The sequence below is a fragment of the Stegodyphus dumicola genome, chromosome X2 (assembly GCF_044657685.1).
Source record: "Stegodyphus dumicola isolate Sdum_Otavi_A_Nest chromosome X2, ASM4465768v1".
Classification (NCBI taxonomy): Eukaryota; Metazoa; Arthropoda; class Arachnida; order Araneae; family Eresidae; genus Stegodyphus; species Stegodyphus dumicola.
Window position 1 is genome coordinate 3,335,691 of NC_140781.1, and position 19,446 is coordinate 3,355,136.

The 19,446-nt window shown below is 33.7% G+C and overlaps 1 protein-coding gene across 4 annotated transcripts in view; it reads right to left on the bottom strand.

Annotated features, from left to right (window-relative positions):
- LOC118200014 (neuroligin-4, Y-linked-like) overlaps window positions 1-19,446 on the bottom strand; it is a 986,473-nt gene that overhangs the window by 595,439 nt on the left and 371,588 nt on the right. The gene's annotated exons all lie outside the window — the stretch shown is intronic.

A 19,446-nucleotide genomic window follows, 5' to 3' on the forward strand; every position in this document is an offset into this window, starting at 1 on the left:
ATGTTAAACATAGCTCATCGAGTTTCAGTATATTGGATTAAGGTGTGTCATATTTGGTCGTTTGTATGCTAACAAATCATTATGGTTAGGGGAAGTGTTGTAATACAAAAACACGAAGATTCCCGTTTGACACCACACATGGTGGAGAACCAGGGTAAAGTTAAATTCATGTTTGAATATTTTAATGAATGTGAATGTAAGCAGTTAATTAAGGAAAAGAAAAGGATCGAAAACGAAAACTTTATCGAGTGTTAAGAAAGTGTAAATCATAATGTATTTAGAATATACTGATACTTATTCCTTTCAGATGCTGGAAGGAAGAGAAAAAGATTGATTGATGAAGACCAAATTCCAGAAAAGATCCTGTAAGAAGATATGTTATTGTAATCATCTACATAAATGATTGTAATTGTTTTAGACAAAAGTTTGTTTTATGTAAACGGAGCTCTTGAGTTTTAGGTCAGAATATGGAAACTTTACCACAGGTCGTTTCTAGGACCTGCTTCCAAGTTTACCAAATTCTGGCAGCAGCAAAGGTAGGGTTTATATTTATTTTAACTAACATTTATTTTAAGTTTAAGCTATCTTTCTTGGCAAGCCTTTACTTTCCCCTAGAATTGCCAATGACAGAGTATGCAAATTGTAGTAGAACGCGCAGTATATTCAAATTTTAGTAGAAGTAAGTTGAGTTTAAATAGAAGGGAAACGAGATTGTATGTGTGCTTCTTGAATCGCGAACGTGAAGGTTGCTAGGTAGAAATTTAAGAACCGCGCGTTTCGGCCTGTGTGCCTATCTTGGCAGTGCACTGAATATTTCAACTGCTTAATCAGTAAGCTTGCTGAATCTCAGCTGTATTTTAGAACGCGGTTAAGTTAGTTACGATTTTAGAGCCTCGTAGTTAGTGATCTCGTTATTTATTCATCCTGCCATTTACTTTTTAGTTTCACATTTTTGTTTTGTTAAACCGCCGGGTCGGCGTAGTTTGTGAGCGTCAAGTGAACGCAGCTGTTATTTCTAAAGCGGAATAAAAAGGGATTTAAACCCTTCTTACGAGTTTGTGTAATTTATTTTATTGAGTTTGTTCATAGCAGTCACTACCACTGTTGCTGACAAGTTGGGGCCTCGCAACACTATACAATATATAGAAATTTAAAATGATCGAGAATTTGTTTTATTTCTCCAATATTTAAAATATCAATTTTCACTGTAATGTAAATTCTCCAATATTTAAAATATTAACTCTCCGCATTACGGGTTTCAACCCGAAACCTTAAAGTTCCCCAAAATATGATGAATGATTGGTAATTTTTGTTACAATTCCATAATCATCCTGTCACCTTGATTCTTTTTCTTCCAATATATTTAATGCAAATCATGTTCGTCACGAGCCCACCAGTGGCCCAACAACTACATTCGCTAAACACTAGGAATTTGATTCGGGGTTAAAATCCCGATGAACGGACTGGCTGCAAGGGCGTCTTCATGGTTTGTCCCATGTGTAAAGTTATACGAGCCAGTTTTCCTTAGAGAGTCCTCCACGAAGGCATCCCTATCCTTAAGCAGATAGCTATCGAGTGCTTTGCCGTAATCAAGTAAACCAAACCATGTCCGTCGGAAGCTGGCAGAAACTTTCGTGTATAAGAAATTTGAAAGCCACCCTGTAGAATCATTAGGTTATTTTGAAGTAGAATACGAAGAAAATATGCAATGCCCTCCCAGGGACTCGAACCTAGAACTCTCGAATACGTGCCGAGTGTGCTAACCGTTACACCATGAAGGCATGCTCGAAGGAAAGAGAAAATACCTTATATACTCCCCTTCTAAAAGGCGACTGAGGATTAGGGGACCCAGTCGCTAAATCCTGGTGGTGAAGAATCATCATCCACCATCTTTTAGTTTGGGCGCCACTGCAGCGTTATTAGGTTATTTTGAAGCAGGAGACGTGAAAAATGTGCAATTCCCTCGCCGAGACTCAAACTTGGACCTCTCGAATACGTGCCGACTGTGCTAATCGTTACACCACGAAGGCATGCTGGAAAGAAGGAGAAAATATATTATAATTAATTGTTTCTTTCTTAACACATCTGTACTTGTCTTGCTAAGTTGTGTACATTTTATCATCTATAGGCCGTGAGGATTATGCGTGGCATCGCAAACTGCAATTTCAATTTTAATGTTGGCCATCTTGGAGAAGCTCTCTAAGCACCGATAGTCTGAATCCACTTAATACGGCAAAAGTATTTATATTTTTATTAACATCGAGACAAAAAGGTTTTTCTAGCCATAACACGATTACGTATATGGCAAGAGTAAAAGATTGAAAGGGCAAATAAATATTAAGAAAAAAGGAATAAATCGCGCATTATAGAATACTCAGGCCGTCTCAGCGGCGCCTTCCAGGATAAAAATGAAATGTGGTGCTATATGTGTCAACAACTCGCATTTCTTTCCATTTTATAATCCTGGATAATAATAATTTTGCAGTGACTGCTGACAAAATATCTACCCCTGTTTTAGCTTAAATTATGATACAATTTGTAGAAGGAAAATAAGGAACTTAAAATTTTTCTTGCATTTAAGAAATAACTGCTAAAATTTTATACGAGATTATTGTAGAAATTTATGTACTAGATAAAATCACATACTTTCCTAATAGCTTACTTTAGTTAGTTGAACTAAATTTGAACAATAAACTCTAAAGAAAAAGACCATTGTTTAAGCTTAACCGTAAATTTATGTTCATTAAATAGAGCAGCTTGTTTACAAACTAGAATACAATTTCCACGTTCAGAAAATAAGTAGCAAAAACATTTTTAAATAATACCAATATGCTCTTCATTGATGTTTTTCTTAATAACACGAAAAGTTTCTGAAGATTAGAATGAATATATATTTAACTGAAAGAATATCTAAGGACAGTAGTAAACTGAAATATGACGCACTCACTAAATTCTTCAAAAAATCAGCTTAATTCTTAAAGCAATGAGGAGAAAGACAGCATATGCAGGCTTCTTTCGAAATTCGGAAAAATACAGCAATATTATATACAACAATTTCTTCTTTGCACCTTTACAATATATTCTGCACTCTTGTAATAATTCCCAATAATACGTTGAAAGTGATGAGAAAGTTATAGCCATTTCTAGCATTATTATTACCTAATCGTAAAATGTCTTTCTTCTCACTTCAAAAGAAGTGCCGCCATGATAAGTATTATTGTTAGCGCTGCTAGCTGCAACATTTCTGGGCCCGTAACTGAATTTTGGAGAAGGCTTGGGAGTTTGTAACTGTATAGAGCCTATTTGGCATAGGGACACTTAAAATACTGGCAAGCCGGAAGTCTTTTCGGGAGATTTAATGGTAGTGGAAGACTCCGGGGTCTTTCCCGGGGTGTTCTTCTTTAAAATTGGAATGCCACTTCCCAGTTCTCACGGGTGTAAAATCGGTCGTCCCCTGTGCTGCAGCTTGAGCAACGTTCTTAATAATGACGCGTTTAAATTATCAATGCGAACTGACAGTTCCTGATGAAGGCATTAAGTTGCAAGTGTTTGTCCATTTGAAACAACTTCCAAAGGTGCTGATGTATAAATTTTTCTCACTGACTGTAGCAATTATTTCCCGTATGCATTCTGTACTTTCGATTTTCCCGCTTCTTTGCAAGGGCAAAACGATTCTTCGGATTTCTTTCATTAACTGCAAAAACGTACTAATTTAGATCTTTAGTAAAAGAGAAATTTCGTAAAACGGATGATACTTGTATTCAAAGTAGGATAATTTGTAATGTTACCTTAAGTTATCAAGCAATCCTCCTTTCTATTTGTGTTATCTATAAATAATTTTATTATATGTTCAGTATTGATACCATTAGCATTCGAATATTTAAAGTACCTCAAATTATAGGTGAAATAAATTGCATTTACTTTTCAAGTCACCTAAACAACTGTGTGTTTTCAGTTCTGCACCCTGCAAAATTGTGATTTTTTTTAATGGCAAAATAGATCGCAAATGAATATATAATTAAGATAAAAGCCCACTTTATCTTAATTACAGTTATTATAATTTTCTAATTTATCATATTATAAAAATGAATTCTAAAATTCAACCAGATTTCATTATTTGAAGGGAATAAGATCTTAATAATATGTTACAAATATTCTAGGTTTGTCAGAAACAAGGATATTTAAATCTAAATGGATCACAACAGTAAGCATGTTCTTGGTTCGAAGACTAGTGTTACAGCAGGACTAAAAAGTGATTAACAGTAAAAATGTCTAAAAGAATGTATTGTGCATATTTAAATTATTATTAATCGTAGTTAACTAGAGTGTTAGTTATAACTTGTTCGATATTTTCATGTATTGCAGCATGCTTTTTACATTTGTGAAAATTTAGAAATCAGAGCTCAAAGCATTTTCAGACAGATTTAAAGGGTATTATCATACAATTTTAGATAATCTCATGCACATGATTTTATAAAGTTAACTGCCACTGAATAATAATGAATGAACTGATAATCAATGAACACATGATTTTATAAAGTTAACTGCCACTGAATAGATAAATCATTAAATGTAAACATAGGCAGATATTAATGATTCACAATAGGATGATGAATCATGGATTACTGAATAACGGATGTGTTTAATTATAGTAGAATTAGCTTAAAGCATTCATCAACCATAATGATGTTCCATTAGTGTACACAAATATTACAAATACTGCTGACTGAAATAAGATTAAAATAAAGGGGCGGAACTAGTGGAAAGAACAAGCACGGAGTATGCATGCAACAAAGTGTTATGTAACAAATAATGTAACAGTGCCACTTGTTGAAGTACGGTTTGTGGAATACATCACTTCAAACAACATAGCTTAGAAATGACCATTAATTACCGTTGTGTTGTGTTAAATTCAAAATGAAATATCAAAATCAGAATACGGGCAACAACTTTGCTTAGGGAAGTTTAGGTCAGAAATGAAATCATATTCTAAATTAATCAAATGAATCATAAATGAAATCATTTTCACTTATAATCCTTACAAACTATAATTAAAAAGATAACAGGAGTGGTGAATAACAGTGGATCGGCACTGGAGGCAAACCCCATCTCCGGGAAAGTCGCGGGATTGTGGAATAAGAGTTTTAAGGCACCAAATCAAATTGAGGTTGTATCCTTCTACATTTGACAGCGAAACAGGGACAATTCTCTCCTGAATCCATCAAACTCGGTGACAAGTGCAGGCTCCATCCACGGCGATATCTCTGCAGGACTGCAGCTAGGGCCTGGGAACCATCACGACAAGTCGGAACGTCTCTCCCGTACTCTAGCTAGGCCTACACGGAGGAGCAAATCCTTTGACGAAGCAGAGACGGTGCCGTATCAGAAGTCGATAGAATGTGAGGACGACGGTTATTTCAATCCGTTGTTTCAGTGTTTAGAAACATTTAAATAGTAGCATAAGAAATTATAGATCTACATTTTCAGTGACAGAATAAGAGCGATCTACGGCAGCTTAACCAGCGGAAACATTTTAACTTAGCTTATATTCTTTCAGCCGAGAAGTTGGGTGGAAAATCTCTGCTCTGGCCTTGACTTGATCATAAGTTGAATGGAGTAACGGGAGCGAAGGTTTGTTTGCTCCGTATGTGTTACAAAGTTATGTTTTAAAAATTCATCAGTTGGATAGCAAGAATACATTTAAGGAAAACAGTTACCAATCAAGCTAGCTAAAAAATATAATTCTACGAGAAAGGGACAAATTTTCTATACAAAAGTATATAAATTTCAAATAGTTAATTTATTAATTTCTGTTTTTAAATTGTGCCGCCAAGACGATATAGTGGTTAGTAGAGCCGACTGCGATACCAAAGGACACGGGTTCGAATCCTGGAGAAGGTATGGTTGTAACTGTTCGTCTCTTCATAGGAGGCAAAGGAGGCCCACCTAATTAGGATCCAAACCCAAGATTTATATTTTGAGTTTTCCAAAAATTAACCTCACTGAATTTCAGCAGATTAACTAACTGTCATTAACTCATAAAAGAAATACTAGCAAAGACATAACTAATTAAACCCTTAACTAATATTACTAATAAAGTGTGTAGCTGAAGTTTAGTATACACTTGGAGAAATTAAACTAATTAATCTACGCAACAAAAGCATGAACACATGTTTAGCACTTCCTCAACAACAAGAAACATAGTTTTCCCTTTGGCCTATGAATATTATTGAATGCAATTGCTAATTCATCATTTACTTTATATAATTAATTTTATATCTATCAATCGTTTATGACTTATATAATGGTGGTACTGCCTCATCTTGGATTTTATACAGACATTTTTCTAAAAGAAACTGGACTGACCTTACTTTGCACATAAGGTAATTCGAAAATGTATTTATGCGACTTAATATTCTTACTAGAAACTAAAACTAAATCTGATCTCATGATTTTTAGTGGCTTTATTCATTCGATATTTTGTATTCTAGAAATTGGGCATTTTTATTATTTGATTTATGGTTATGTGACCAGGCATGTAACTATAAAGCAGAAACGTATTTTAAAAGGTTCTTTCTAAATATGGTGCGGGTAAAATACACAGAATTAATGTAAACATTACTACATGATAAAATATACTCAAGCATGTACAATAAGAATTTTTGAAAATCTGCAGAGCATCAATATAAATAAAAGACTACTTTTTCTTTGCCCTGACGAAAAACAAATATTATTTTAAATCATATATTATTCTGAAAAAAAAATGAAGTTCAGTTTACATATTTCTCACTTTGCGATTAAAGAGACGCTCTTATCCAATACCAGCTGAATTTCCCTCTAAACGGAAGCTGCTTCCAGTGGATTTAATCGAACGCTTCTGGTTTCCTAAGAAGAAATATATTCGTAAAACGGAGCATGAAATCGTGTTTTGCATGCACCGTTAACCTAAACTAATGTATTACAATTAAGGTCGCCACCTTGTGGCTACCCTTCAGCAACTATGATAGTATACTGTGGTCGATTTCAGTTTTGTTTTAGAGGCCTCTCTGTCTTCCCTTGCACGTTAATGATAACCACAAAAATAAGGTTCGTGGAAGGTGAGGTCACGTGTAAAGAATATATATTACTTCTCTATGAAAGCATGCATTCAGACCTTGAAACGTAGTTTGTAATTCGCAGAAATAAAAAGTCATTCATATTTTCAGCTTCAAACGCTGAATGTTTTTATCGCATCATGAGTTAATTTGTACTTTATACAAGCACATATGTAATAATTATATTTATGCATTAGAACTCTAATTATCTGAACATCAAAATTCCTGAACTCCAGTTATCAAGATCAGTTTAACTTCATTCTAGAACAAAAATTGAGCTTGATTTTAATTATTTGATAACTTTCAATTTCTTAATTTAAAAATATACAAACCGTAAAATAGGAGAGTTGATATTCTTTTAAGACTTTATTAAATTAATCCTGATGTATGTGTACAATGTGTAAACGAACCAGTAGCTTTCGGCACAAGCTACCTGAAATACCAATGAAAAAATTATTTGCATACTTTATGTACAACTACTGTCTTTGTTTAACTTGTGAGTAATTCCTTAGCTACAATAAAAACACTTAAAAGAGGAAAAAAGTTTAAAAATTCCATAGTTATTACATCAGTTTCCTATTAAACCCAAGGAAATTTGATCTTACAAGCACCATTTAAGTAAATAAACAGTAATTTCTCTCTTTAAACTTAGAACTTTAAAAATAAAAATAGCATCACTTACGTTTCTGTAAATACGTGTATTTGGTCTACATAAAATAGACAACTTAATTACCCGAATTTTTCAAACGCCCATAAGTTGCTGTATTCTCTATTACTTTGGATATTTTGAGTTCTGTTGTACATTGATTCTGTATGTATTACTAGATTATCCGATGTGTTTGATAAAGGTACTTGGTACTGTTTGAGTGATTATTTTTTGTTTAAAATCGCTGATGAGTGTAATTATTTGTTGTTGATGAACAAATGATTTTAAGAAGAAAAAACTAATTTACTGACAATTCTTCAATTTACATTTTTACTTAACTTTTTTCTTCATGTTTTAAAACTTTTGCACCAATTTTTTGTATGTTTCTAGACTGTTCTTGGCAATTTTAACGATTGATTTTGCAATTAATGGATTAGTTGTTAAGAAAAAAAAATAAAGAGTATTTTTGCACTTAAAAACTTTGAAAACACGGATAGCCATTATATTTTAAATACCAGTATTTTTTTAAATATTGCAAATTCCATCTTATATTAATTAAGGCGAATTAAAAAAATTAGTCCATCCCACTAATTTCATTAAATCGAATCTGTAGCAACAAACAAACAGAATGAAGATCAAACTGCTTGATAAATATTTCCGGATGTTTTGGTACTGTAAATAAAAAGGATTTATCGAAAAAAATCTAAAACATATTTTCAATTTTTTTTGTCTACTAATTTGTTTTATTATTGATTGGCTTAATAGCTCTCCCTCTATCTCCCCATATATATATTTATACACATATATATATTTATATACTTTACCGTTCGAATGGCAGGGTCTGGGTCTGGCGTCTACCTGGAGAACGTCTCCTGCCAGAATGCATTGTGCCAACAGTCAAGTTCGACGGAGGTGGAATTATGGTCTGGGGGTGTTTCTCCTGGTATGGGCTGGGACCCTTGGTCCCCATTCATGGTAAGCTCAACTCCGATGCCTACTGCACTATTATAGATGACAATGTGCTTCTTATGTTGTGGCAATTTTACGAGTTGGACCCCTGTTACTTTCAGGATGACAATGCCAGTTGTCATGTTTCGACGTTAACCAAGGCTTGGTATGGTGCCAATGGAGTTCATCGAATGGACTGGCTTGCCCAGAGTCCAGACCTGAACCCTATCGAGAACCTCTGTGACAAGTTGCATCGTCGAATTCAGGGGTGCACTACCCGTGCAAAATCGGTGAAAGAACTTATATGTCTTCTCCAAGCCGAGTGGAAGAAAATACCATTAGCTGTCATACAAAGACTTGTGGAAAGTATGCCCCGGAGGGTCCACGCTGTAATTACCTCTCGTGGAGGCTCTACCAACTATTGATTTTGAATAAAGTTAGTTTTTCTTTTCTATCACAGGTGCCCAAATACTTATTAGTAGTCAGTGTATATATCGTTTTAATTAAGCGATTACCATTCAGTCGCAAAACGAAAATAGCAGTAATATATAAAATGGAAATACTTTAGTTTGCATTATCTATTTTTGCTTTTCAAAACAAAGTCATAACACATTTATGCATTACAATAAATTATAATGCTATAATAAAACCTTTGTAATAACTATTAATAATATTAACGTTTTGTTTTTGTCCATCATTTTAAAACGTGTAATTTATAATTTGAGGAAAAGTGAATAGCGAAGCCTTAATGATATAATGATTAAAATGAAAAGAGAAACACCACATACACATAGATGTAAAAATGCAAACGTAAAAGCATCTGCAGCAGTTGAAATATAGAAGTTGCACCCATAATGTAACCGGACAAATTAAAAGAGAACCGATAAAATAAGAAAGTGAAAGAATAAATGCATGTTTAGAATGATATCTTAACTCTTGTTGAAGCCAGTTTAGACTGGTTACTCTTTCGTCTGCGTACCAAACCCCGGAGTCATTTTCACTTTTTGAGGAGATTTTGTACAATAAAAATATGCTTTGAGATGGAACAACATTAGAACATTTAACTTTGAACGGCACAAAGAAGACAGAAAAGCTTGTTGTGAACATTTGCTGATTACTGCGAGGCACTGAAAAAAATTTCTTAAAGTGTATCATGGCTGAAGATGAGACCTGGTGTTTACAATATGACCCAGAAACAAAAGGTTACCGGTGAAAATATCCCGGCAAAAACATCGCGGACGAAAACGTCTTGGAGAAAACATCGCGGGAGAAACAAAAATAAGGAGTAAACATCGCAGTTCTTAAATATCTTCGTCGGAAACTATGCGGTTAAAAAAAAAACCTTCCGGTTTTTAAAGCGTTATCCTAGAAAATATCGAAGTGAATAATAAAACAACTACAATTTACTACATGACAATAACACCACAGACATTTATTTTCCAGGCTTTAAAATTGGAAATCTAATTCGCGTAATGATTTGAGATCCCAAGGAGGAATTAGGAATATTTTACACTTATATTTCATATTTTTTAATTAATTACTAATTTTTTGCTATGAAAACAAGAAAGAACCTTATAACATTTAAAAACTGCAAATGAATGGAAAATTAATTGCGTGTAGCAATTAACAGAATTTTATATTTATGTACTTAATTATTAAATTATTATAGTTATTTAATTAATCCCTTTTATAAAGTTTTATTAGCAGTTTTTCATGATGAAATGTAGTTTAAAATTTAGAAAAAAGAAGATGAATAACTACAAGAGATCGCGGATATTAAATTTTTTAAATTCATTATCAAATGGTAAAATTATTTTCTTTCACTTTATTGATCTGATATTCTTTTATTAATAATTAAATCTTGTTTTGTTTCAAGTAGCTGAAACTTTTTAATATAGGCCATCCCATTCAGTTTCTCATCTTTCTTTCTAATTTTCATAGACTACGCGCTTCCTGAAAAACTGCCAATACAACTTCATAGAAGAGATTAAATAAATAATGACCTTCAATTATTAGGTATATATATTCAAAATTCTGCTAACTGCTAATTTTGTTAACGTAGCATATATATTCTACCTATTTTCAGTTTTTTAACGCTTGAATTTATTTCTTGCTTTCTTAGCAAAACATTATTTATCATTTCAAAAACATGACATATAGAAGTAAAAATATTTCTTATACGACGACGTTTTAAATTGTGATATTTTTAAAGAGTTTTATTTACGTGGACGATGTTTTACACCACTATGTTTGTATATACCGTCTCTCAAATAGTGGACCGTAAGGTGACTTGCGAATACATCAGTGTAAACTCAAGAAACTTCAGAGTCATAAATGTTGACCGAATCTCTTTATTGGTCTTCAAATATTAAGTTGGTTGATGGTTTTCTTGAACACGGGGAAACCTCTGGCTTCACAAGCGCATCTCGAAGAACTTCTGCAATGTTAGAAATCCAGTATTTCCCATCAACCCTAAAGCACCAAACGCGAGCTTAAAAACCCTAACAAATTTGCGTCTTCACCGCTCCTCAGTACAAAGACAGAAATGCAATTTACATAACATCAAACACACTGCCAGCCTTGAAGTCCCAAGGGGATTCAACAATAAACTGAATTATATCAAAACTGAATAGTCCTGAAAAATAAAAATTAAAGTCTCTTAATCAGGAATTAAAATGCAAAGGATATATCCCTGATATAGGTCTCTTTATGTCACCACTGGAAGTGCGTAAATTATTCTACCTAATTTCCAGCGTAGAAGTAGATTTTTTTTCTTAATGAGAACCATGTCACCACCCTTTAGATCTTGCTGCATCTTGTACCACTTGGGTCTCTGCTGCAACCTAGATAAATATTCATTACTCCATCTCTTCCAGAAGTGTTGAAATAACCTTTGCAAGTTTCTTCGACGATCACTGCAACTTATGCTTTCTTGAATTGCGTTAGGTTCAAGAAGAGCGCTTAAAGCTCCTCTCCTGTTACGAAGTGTTCTTGTGCAATGGCCTCCAGGTCGTTGTAATCACTTGAAGAGGTCTAGAAGTAAGACAGGATTCAATTTGGGTTATTACTGTCAAACATTCCTCGTATGTTAAAATAAGTGTTCTTTTTAAGTGATATCTTTTTAAGTCCTCCAAAATGAGGTGCCACAAAGATACTCCACAATTTATTTATTTAACAATTGTTGGGCTTAGGAGAGAGGTATCGATGATATAGCTTTACCGTGTCAAAAGTTTGCAATTAAAACTTGGAAGTGAAATGCCCCGCCCAAAGCCATTTCCTAGTTAGTTTCTTAAATTATTTATCAAGCAGACATGCTTAACTGAATGTCTATTTATTTATTTATACAAATTCCAGATCCACTGCAAGATAACTGAGTCAACCAGAGTGCTGAGAATCTTCCTAGATTCGTAAAGTCGTTTGGAAGTATAAAATCTATTGTTTGAGATAGCCTGCAAAGCGGCTTTGTTATCGGACAAAATAACAGCCTGAGGGAAATTACTTTTCCGAGCGCTTAATTGATTCATGGCAATAAATATAGCCTCAACTTCACCACCAAAACTCGTAGTATCTCTTCCCACTGACTTATGCAATGCAAAATGGTTATAATAGATTCGTGCACCAGTTCTGTTTCTTCACTTAGTCATGGATCCATTGGTGTAAACGTGGGTCCAGAGGTTACTGGGATATCTTCTCTCAATAGTTCCATAAGCAATGGCTCTGATCTGGGCATTAGGCATTTCACTCTTAAAAATATTCTCAAATTCAAGATATACAAATTCAAGATATACACATTGTAGAGACATTAGGCAAAATGAAAAATATGCAACGCCTTTGCCGGGAATCCAACCACGGACCTCCGAATACCGGTCCAGCGTACAGAACCACTACACCCCAAAGGCACGCTAGGAACGTGGGAGAAATACCTTATATACTCCAATCTTTAAAGGGCGATTGGGGTTTTCAGGAGACCCATTCGCAAAATCCTGGGTGTGGAGAAACCTCATCCAACACCGTTTTAGTTCGGGCGCCACTGTAGAGACATCAGGTTTTTTGGAAGCAAGAGACATGAAAAATTAACAACGTTTTCGCCGGGAATCGAACCGCGGACCTCTGGCATACCGGCCCACCGTGCAGAACCACTACACCACGGAGGCACACTAGGAAGGCGGGAAAAATACCTTATAACATAAGTAACCGTAGTCAAGAGGACGCAAAAGTACAGTCATTACATTCATTGGGAGCCTGCAAAGTTTTTGAAACAAATTTGCAGCATTTTTGTAAATGTAGTGCATGATAGGAGAGATATTGGTTAACGCCTCTATCCGCTATGGAGGTTGATTTAACTGTCCCTTATTATTAGGCGAAGAGGTTGGTTTTGTAATTTATTGTTTTGTTTGCTTGCCAAAGCATCGACTGTACTGATGGAAGCAGTCACCAAAACTTCACTATAGTAATAAAATAATGGTTGAATGTACATTCCATACGTATTTAATTAAGTTTTTCTCTTACACCTCCATCGGCATTTGTCTAGGTTTTAAATCATGTTATTACGCCTGCATCAAAGATACAGTCTCCCCAATGCATCATTAAGATTAACATTCAGGCTTTGCTGTCACTTCGTTGGAGCACAGCTCCAGAAGACTAGATCGTCAGCGACTAAATCGTTTATATAAATATTTTAAATAACAAAGGATTCATTACAGCGCTCTGAGGGAGATCACTTTTTGTCTACCTAAAACGGGACATGCTCTGGTCATAGCGAATCCTAATAAATTTTTGGTTGATAAAAGTTTTGATTTAGGCCAGCATCATGCCCTCTACACCAAGAGAGTGGAGATTTTCAATAAGTTTCAAGCGACAGACTCTATTATAGGCGGATTTGAAGTCCACAAAAACTACCAAGCTGGACCTACATTTACCTACGGAGTCCTTTACGTCTTAGCTAAAGCAGATAACTGGCTGAGCTGTACAGTTATAAGTTCTAAAACCGGCCTGCGCAGGAGATAATAAATTATTATGCTCCAAAACACAACTCAGTCTTGATTTAATCATGCGCTTCATGACCTTAGTCAAGATGCATGTCAAGGAAATATATCTGTGACTCTTTAATTTGATCACTACAGGTTTATTCTTCTTTAATATAGGAATAACAGTAGCTTTCAGCCAAGCAGAGGGAACATTGCTGTGCCAGCTCCTGTTATCTAGCGCAAGAACAGCCAAATGAGCAATCGGTTTCATATTCTTCAATAAGTCCGCATAGATGTTTTATCTGGTCCTAGGCTTTCCCCGCACACACATTAACAGACGAAGAGCCTCATTGAGTTCCTCCATAGTAAAATTGGAGTAGAAAACCGAATGCCTTAGATTATTTTCCTATGGGAGAGACTTTATATTTCCAAAATCGCAATAAAAAACTTGTATTTGGCGTACATATATTACAACACTCAATCGATTTCGAGGGCAGCTAAAGGTCCCTCCGCTGATAACGACCACGTGTTTCTGAGACTCCTTTGCCAATGCTTTATTTTCTTCTTTTTTCCCCTTTCTATTAACTTCGTTCTCCTGATGAGGAGGGACCTTTAGCTGCCCTCTAAATCGATTGAGTGTTGTAATATATGCACGCCAAATACAAGGTTGTTATTGCGATTTTGATTGTCACATTGGCGTGTTTCCCTTCTATTCTACTTTATATTTTGTCTAGTATGGCTTTGGTTCTTTTTTAAATCAGTTTCCAATCTTTGAGAGCCAAAATAAAACTTCGTTTTACGGCTTTAGAAGCAGAGTTCTTTAATTTGGTTTAAAAAAATATACTCTCTTTCCATCTCTTCTAAAATCAATGCTGTTGATAAGATTATTAAAACAGTTACGATTTGTCATATTAATTTCTCTTTTTAACAAGGCGACGTTTTTCTCCAGTCTGTAACATGGGCAGTGGCCTAGGTTTCCTCCGCCAGACGATGAGCCTTTATAGACTGTTTCCTAAGATTTTCCAGCTCACGGATCCAGAAGGGCTTAAATCCTTTTATTTTGCCTCTTCGGATCCACTTTTTTGCTGATTCCTTAATGAATAATAGTGATTCCATAATAGTGATTACTAGTACTACCTTATTCTCATATGATTCTATAAATTTCTAAAATGTAATTAAAAGCAATCGAGAATTTGTCAATGGCACAAATAGTTTTTATGAACGGAAATTATTGAGTGGTATGGAATGCTTAACATTTTACACTGAACATGTTTCGAATATTTAAATTTTATTTTTCTTATTCAGTATGATTATTAATATAGGCATCAATGTATGTTTTATGATACATATACTAATAATCATATGTATTGATATATTATTGTTAATATACAATATATTATAATTTGAGATTACACAGAATTATTTGTTTCATAATGTTAGAAAGAAACCGATGTTTGAATTCGAATGAAACTTTGAATTGTCACTATCAAAGCCCATTATTTTAATAAAATTGTTTTGTTTTTTGAATTATATAACAGCTTTGCAATTCAACTGAAACGATACATTACTTTCTGAGCAAGTGATCCGAGTTATACGCTCCAATGTTACAGTAGAAGCAATAAATCAGACCAGGAAAAAAATCTCATAATTCTCGGATATGTCGTAGTAAATCTTATGTACAAGCATAGAAGCTAAAAAAGGAGAGAAGGATAATAATCTTAGAGCTAGTAGCACCAGTGTAATGGGTACTTGAGTGTCATGAAACATGAATCATGAGAATTCTTGACTTTCCTTCTTGTCAGGAAAAGTATGATAATTTTTTATATGTTCCTTTTACTTTTTCATGTTCTTAAGCCATTGTCTTTGTTTACCTGTTCCTAAACTGTTTCAATGTTTAGCAAGAATCAAATATGATGTTAATGTTATTTTGTCTACGCACCTAAGTGTCATGGCTTTAGATACAATGACATCGTAAATTATATAGAGATCATTCGTCTGAAATATGCTTATCTTAATTTATTACCATCTTCCAAATTGCATGTGCATTTTAAATACTATATTGTCAAAAGTTGTAATTTTTCAAATCAAATTAAATGTAGAGTTCAACTGCATATGCTTATAACAGGTTTAAATTCAGCCGCAGCCCAGAGAGGCTCAGCTTTGGTACTTTTCACTTTTTAAGTAAAATTGCAATTCCAGCCGGAGCTCTGAACAAGATGAAATTCAGTATTTCAATTTATTATTTAGCTATTTGTTGTTCATTTAATTTTTTTATTTAGTTCTTTTTATTTAGTATAGACATCTACAAATTATTTAACATTAATCATTTCTTTACTTATTTTTATTCATAATTTCCAACTGTCTTTCATGGGCTTCAACAGATCTGATTTTAGAGTATTTGTATCTGAAATTCTGCGACGTATTGTTATCGAGGTATGCATAAATAGAGTCTACTTACGTTTCTAAAAGTTATATTTCAAGTAATAGCTGTTTCTTGAGTATTATAATGTTTAATAAACTTTTTGAGTGACAGCAAATATGAGATGTGCTTGGTGGGAAATTAAGCAGTATTTACAAGGAACATTCACTCAGCCCTTCACTATAGTAAGAGTTACACTAAACGATATTTAAAAAGAGATGAGAAATCTTGATGTTTCTGCGCTCAGTCTGCTCATAGGATCCTTTACAGAAAACTTACAGGTGTATATTTCAGACATGAGCCCATTCCAACGGAGGGATAACTGAAATCAAAGCTTATTTTAATGTTAAATTGCAAAACCGAAAAGGAAATGTAAAGTGTTCCTTTGAATGAAAAGAAAGAAATTTCTTTCGAATTTTGAAATTTTACATTAAGAAATAAGGAGTTAAAAAACGAAGGAAATGAAAAGAGAAAAAGATTTCGGGGAAAATGTCGGCAAGCACTTTTATGTTTTGTCTAGTAAAAAGAAAGATATATTTCAAGATTTGCCTTGAAATGTCGTAGCAAACCTCCGATTTAAGGAAAGAATGAACTATCTACAACTTCTTATTCCAAAGCAAAGCATAAATAGAATATCAATTCGAAAAAATATGTGTATCTTGCAGAAGGCTTGGTTGTCACTTTTTCCGTTTCTGTGGAGGTAATCTGATCTCGCTTTCTTCATGCAGGTTAGAATATGAATTTTTGACTTTGCCAAAATTTTATTCACATCATTTAACTTGCATCTGTAGAGAGATATCTTTTTTTACAAAAAATTTCTCATTTTGTGTAATTGACTTTGCCAAAATTTTATTCACATCATTTAACTTGCATCTGTAGAGAGATATCTTTTTTTACAAAAAATTTCTCATTTTGTGTAAGGAAACGTAACTATAATAACATATTTTAAGATGCAAGTCATCATAATCTTCCGATAAAATCTTTCCGTTTTTTACTACTCTTAATCTGTTTGCTTTTGGAAGACACCATATTTACTTATGTCGTTAAGTAAATCAGAAAATGTTCAAGTTAACAATATTCCAAATCAAAACGTGTTTCGTTTTCTGCAGGTGGCATTGGAAATGATGCAACAAATAATTTACGAAATTTGAGAGGGGAAGAAGAAAATAAAAGATAAAAAAACTAGTTTGAAACGTTGCTTCAGCAAAACTTGTACTGAATTAATTGCGCGATTAAAATAGTGTCAAATAGCTATGCATCAGAGACTGAATTTTCTAACAGAGTTGTAATGTCACCCAGATTCTAAACAGAATCTCAGTTTCTTAAAAGAAGTGTTTCACTCACCGTTTGATCAGTTTCATTGATTTTTTGTCTCATAGTTTACACTTAGATTTATAGGCCACCTAAACCTTTTTCTTTGAGGGACTGTTAAAAATATGTTCGTATGCATTTAACTTCAAATCTACATGTTCTCAAAACTATTCTGTTACTGTCGTAAGGACTGAAATAGAAAATAAATTGGTGCGAATGAGTCCAGAATTGAACGACCATCTTACAGTGGTCGTGTTACGTAGCCCACATGTAAGTAACTATAGGATAGTTTTATTATAATTTTTAAATTTTTCTGGTCATACATGAAAATATATACTTGCGTGTATAATGTCGTCGACCCTGTTTATGTTCATGAAATAACATTATTCGTTAAACATGAAGATAAATAATATCCGGTGAAAATCATATAAACCCTACTTCAACTGCAACAGAAATAATTTACAGAAAACTTCAAGTTATTGGCAATTAACATTTAAGCACATTTCAAATGCATTCTTAGGATTAATCACATATATGGCAGTGTTAAACCAGTGAAATTTTAGAATAAAATGCAAGTTTCATCTTATCAAAAATATATCTGTGAAACCACATTACTGTAAGTGGAAATTTAGCAGAACATTACAATTTTTAAATTCTACTTTTTCTTTCTGAATACGTAAACTACTAAAAGAGATCTCAATACCTTATGACGATGTATTTGATTTAAAAGGCTACGATTTTAATAATATATAATGAATGTCAAATGAATTTCAAAAAGAGATCTCAATACCTTGTGGTGTTGCGTGGCCCCAACTTGCCCGCAACAGGAGTAGTGACTGCTATGAACTGGAAATTCCACAAACTCTTAAGAAGGGTTTAACTCCCCTTTTATTCCACTTTAGAAGTTACAGATGCGTTCACTTGACGCTCACAAACTACGCCGACCCGGCGGTTAAATAAAAATAGAAAAGTACAACTAAAAATAAATAACAGGATGAATAAATAACAAGTCACTACCTACGAGGCTCTATAAACGTGACTAACTTAACCGCGTTCTAAGATACAGCTGAGATTTCAGCAAACTTTCAGAAGAAGAAGTTGAAAGATTCAACTAACTGCCGAAGTAGGCACACAGGCCGAAACGCGCGGTTCTTAAACTTCTATCAGGCAACCTTCACGCTCGTGAATCAAGAAAGCACACTTACAAACTCGTTTCCCTTCTATTTAACTCAAAATTACTTCTGCTAAAAATTTGAATACTCTGCGCGTTCTACTAAAATTTACATACTCTGGCATTGGGAATTCTAGGGGAAAGTAAAGGGTTGACAAGAAAGATAGCTTAGACTTTAAATAAATGTTAGTTAAAATAAATATAAACCCTACAACCTTATGATGAGGTATTTGATTTAAAAGGTTACAATTTTAATAATGTATAATGAATGTCAAATGAGTTACTGGTATTCATTATTTCTCCAAATCAAGATATAGCTCCTGAATATGAGTCAGACTCCTGGTCTTTATATCAGACGAAAATATTCGCAATAAGATCTGCATTGAAAATCAAATTTTAAAAATGCGTTATCAGTGTAACCAAACTTCAGCAAATAAAAGTTGACATAAATCTGAGGACACTGACATATGAAGTGAACATAAAGTGAACATATGAAGTGTAGATGTCTCCAAGAAACTTTAATAGATGTTTCAAAGCGCTGAATCCTATAAAGTCACCTCGTAGCTTTAAACAAGGTAAAATTGCATCTCAAATGAGCCAGAATAATAAAATTAAAAAAATAATAATAAATGGAACACAGTAGTGTTTTCGACGAAAGTTCTATATGAATTTTGTTAAAGAGATAATGAAATAATGTGATAAGACATTTCGGAATGTTAAAACGTTGAATAAAGAGAGCACCATATGCTGTCTGTTATCCCGTTGGAATTAAAATTTTGATCTGTATCCCACCTGAGTAATTTGGTAAAACATTTGTGCTTACTTTAGCTGTAAATAGTGAAACTTACAGAAACATAATAGAGCAGTTTTTAATTTCTACTGGTGAAGAA